Below are 4,587 nucleotides of genomic sequence, written 5' to 3'. Positions count from 1 at the left end.
AGCGTCTCATTTCTCCAGGGCTTGCGCTGGCTTTCTCCTAAAGCCGGAGTGAAATCGTCTTAAATTGTTCCTCCCAATCGCAAAAAAAAAAAAAAAAAAAAGCATTTAACACTCACCCCTTTCTCAGGCGCTGAAATCTCTGAACCATTTCCGCATCACGCCAACACAAGCCCAGATACTCCTCCACAGATACTGTATGTAAACAGCCCACTCACGCTTCTTTGTTTGGATTTTTGACGCTGGGCAGGTTTTCCTTAGCCGCCGCTGGTTTTACAGCTTTGAAGCAGGTGGATGACAAAACATCAATCTCTCTAGGCACAATGTGTAGCGTGCACGGTTGACACACTCCTTACCAGCAATATATAATCACAAACTCCAATACACTCACCTCGTCTCCTTGGCTAAATATGCGTCTCAGAAGCCATTTTCCCAAAGAATTACATTTTGGAAAATGGCAAAATATGTAAATATTTTTTCAGTGAGATGCCGGAATTCAAATGCAGTGCAATATAAATTTACTGTGTGCATGTCACAGAATGAGACAGAATGAAAATTCCTATGTAGATACATGCGGTATAGAATATCTTATTGGCTGGTGGATTTCATAGTATACACAGCACATCTGACAGTGCCTGAAATATATTTTTTACAAATTAGGGCTCATAATTAAAGGGTTTCGCAACATAAATGTGCATTTCAGAGATGAATAAAACATTTCTTATAATATCCATATTAATTACAGTAGTGAAACATAATGAAAAACCGCCAGTAAAAGGAAACAACGACAAATTTCTGCTTCCTGCTTCCATTCCACTACTAGCTTGTATAGTAAATGCGTAGAATAACCACTGTTTAGAAAAAATATTCAACTCTAACAGGAGCCTAATTATGATTACATTTTTTTCACTCTACATTACAAAATAACGGATAAATTATTTGTATTACACTTCGTAATATACTATGACTATAATTTAATAAATGGGAATCTACAGTTTGACAACATGAACAACATCAGACCCCTGCACATAACCATGTAACATAACCAATGTAAAGACAAAAATGTCTCCACGCACTTTCAACACATTTTAAGTGAAAGTGCATTCCCTTTTCCCTTTCATTCTTGCATACTTAATGATTCTGATAAGGAATAATTAGGAATTTACAGTATACAATGTAGGCTAGTCCTTTACACATAGATTTTTCTAATAATCTGTCATTGCCCCTTTCTATCAGTTAGGGAGACACTGGAACTGTACACATCATACATGTATACAAATACATTAACATTTCTGCTAATGTCTCCCTGAATTTTACAACAAAACATTTAGTGTAAATGAAAGCATGTGTGGAGTTATGACTGAGGTTTTTCTAGAACCCACTATAAATGTTCAAAACACAAATAAACTTCAGCTAGAACTTACTGCACTGACTTATTCAATCAGACGAACATCTCAGACACCAAATGTGATATGTCATTGTCAGTTGCTTCATCTGGTTGACAAAATAACAGCTTGGCACAGTGGTTGGCACAGTGTCAGTTTTACCAGTCAGGAAATAAAGGTTTTTAATCAGTTAATATTTCAATAAAGAACAATATTATCTTTTTTTTCAGGGTCCTTAGAGATATTTAGAGGAGGATTGTTGGTCTGGGATCCATATTATTTTGGACAAAAAATGTTTTGCTTGATTTAGCGCGCCAATCAAACAATTAGCATTTTTTTATATTACAGCACTTTTTATACATAGTCCCCCCATTTCAGGGCACCGAAATGTTTGGGACAAATGGCTTTACGGGTGTTTCTGATTAACATTTTATACCTGCTTCCTCAGTTGAGGTATAAGAGAGATGTCAGTATCTAGTCTTGACTGTAGGCTTTTGATTGCCTTTGTGGTTTGTTATTGTCATTTTTCAGCATGAAGACCTTTTCACAATGAAAGTCAAGGAAGCCATTATTTGGTTGAGAAAAAAAAACATTCATTGACATAGGCCAAACCTTAGACTTACCAAAATCAACTGTCTGGAACATCATTAAGAAGAGAGAGAGAGAGCACTGATGAGCTCAGTAATTAGCAATGGCCTGGTAGGCCAAAGGAGATCTCTACAGTTAATGACCAAAGAATTCTCACCATAATGAAGACAAAACTTAAACACCTGTTAAACAGATGAGAAGCACTCTTTAAGAGGCAGGTGTGGATGTGTCAATGACCACTGTCCACAGAACTTTCAAAACATAACTACAGTCGTGACACTGCCAGATGCAAACTGCTAGCTTTAAAAAACAGGGTGGGCAGGTTAAAGTTTGCAAAGAAGTACCTAAAGGAGCCTGCAGAGTACTGTAGAGTTCTTGTGGACAGATGAGACCAAGAAAGACTTGTTTCACGATAATGATCCAAAAGGAACTGCCCAAAATCCAAAGCCACAGGTACTTGCTCATCTCGTCTTTAGTCATGATGTAACTGCTGACAGCAGCAGAACTAATCCTGAAGTAAACAGACGTATCTTTGCTATCATATCTTGCTTGATATCTTGGTCAACCAAATACCTCCAAGCAGTGATTGCATACAAACACATATGACTACTTTCATGTACATTACATTAATAAGTCCCGAAACTTCTGGTGCCTTGGAACTGGGGGGCTATGGAAAAAAGTGTTTAAATCTCTACATAGTGAAATCAAAATGTATAAAAATACCATTTAATAAAAGCTTAGAATGTGCACTTTAACCACATGTGAATTGGCACAGAGCCATCCATCCATCCATCCATTATCCTAACCCGCTTATCCTGAACAGGGTCGTAGGGGGGCTGGAGCCTATCCCAGCATACATTGGGCGAAAGGCAGGAATACACCCTGGACAGGTCGCCAGTCCATCACAGGGCACACACACCATTCACTCACACACTCATACCTAAGGGCAATTCAGACTCTCCAATCAGCCTAACCTGCATGTCTTTGGACTGTGGGTGGAAACCGGAGTACCCGGAGGAAACCCACGCAGACACGGGGAGAACATGCAAACTCCACACAGAGAGGCCCCGGCCGACGGTGATTCGAACCCAGGACCTCCTTGCTGTGAGGCGGCAGTGCTACCCACTGCACCATCAGTGCCGCCCGGCACAGAGCCAAATCAATAAAAAATATGGGCCATTTTACAGATGCCTATTACGTTTATCCCTGGAAGTTGATTCCAATTGAAGTTTGTCTTGGACTACGCTTAATCTACATTACATTACATTATTGGCATTTGGCAGACGCTCTTATTCAGAGTGGCATACAGTTGATTAGACTAAGCAGGAGACAATCCTCCCCTGGAGCAATGCAGGGTTAAGGGCCTTGCTCAAGGACCCAACGGCTGTGCAGATCTTATTGTGGCTGCACCGGGATAAGAACCAGCGACCTGGTTGCATGTCCCAGTCATTTACCTTAACCACTACGCTACAGGCCACCCATGCATTAACAATATATTATAAAAAATATTTTTTTATGCAACCAAATAATAATAAGAAGAATGATAATAAATAGATATACACTCACCAACCATTTTATGAGAAATATTTTTTACTTCATTAAACCTACTTATTCATGCGATTATCTAATGCCAATGCCAAATCAGCCAATGCATACAATCATGTAGATACGGGTCAGAAGCTTCAGTTAATGTTCACATCAACCATCAGAATGGGGAAATGTGATCTAAGTGACTTTGACCGTGGAATGATTGTTGGTGGCAGACAGGGTGGTTTGAGTATCTCAGAAACTGCTGATCTCCAGAGATTTTCACACACATTAGTCTCTAGAGTGTGCAAAGAATGGTGCAAAAAATAGTAATAAAAATCCAGTGAGCAGCAGTTCTGCAGACAGAAATGACTCGTCAGAGGAGAAGGGCCAGACTGGTCAAAGCTGACAGGAAGGTGACAGAAATGCAAATAACTACACATTACAACAATGGTATGCAGAAGAGCATCTCTGAACACACAATGCATCAGGCTACAGCAGTAGAAGTCTAAAAAATAAGTCCTAAAAATATATTAAAATAAATACCTAATAAAGTGCTTGGTGAGCGTATTATCATTATTACTATACCACTGCCATTCCTGATTGCTACATTAATAATCAACAGTTGTTTATTAAATATCTAGTTGGTCTCCATATGCCAGTTGCTGATCAATAACTGAGCCTGTGCCTTGACCGTCTGGACTTTATTTGGATTTAGCCAGTTCATATAGGCTAATGTTACATACTGCGACCAGTTTCAATTATTGTCAAACGACTTAAGAGCTACAGAACTTATCGAACTTACCGTTTCCTTTGGTGGCAAAACGTTTGACCAATTTAAATTATTTTCTTATAATTACAAGTGGCATAGAGTTACATTGAATTGCTTGCCATCTGCGATTGACGGCACAAGCTATATTATTTAGACCAATCGTTCTTTTTCATTTGTAATTGATTACTGTATGCGCTCTGCTCCTGTCAGCTTCACGATGTTTTTAGCGCTCATGAATAATAAAGTTTTAATATTCAAAGAGTCCGTGATGCAAAGCGGATCTTGCTTGAGGCGCGAAAGACAATAAGCGGAAGCTGT

This window comes from Conger conger, chromosome 18 (genome assembly GCF_963514075.1).
Source record: "Conger conger chromosome 18, fConCon1.1, whole genome shotgun sequence".
Lineage (NCBI taxonomy): Eukaryota > Metazoa > Chordata > Actinopteri > Anguilliformes > Congridae > Conger > Conger conger.
The sequence above is the reverse complement of the archived record's forward strand: the minus strand, read 5'-3'. Positions refer to the sequence as shown.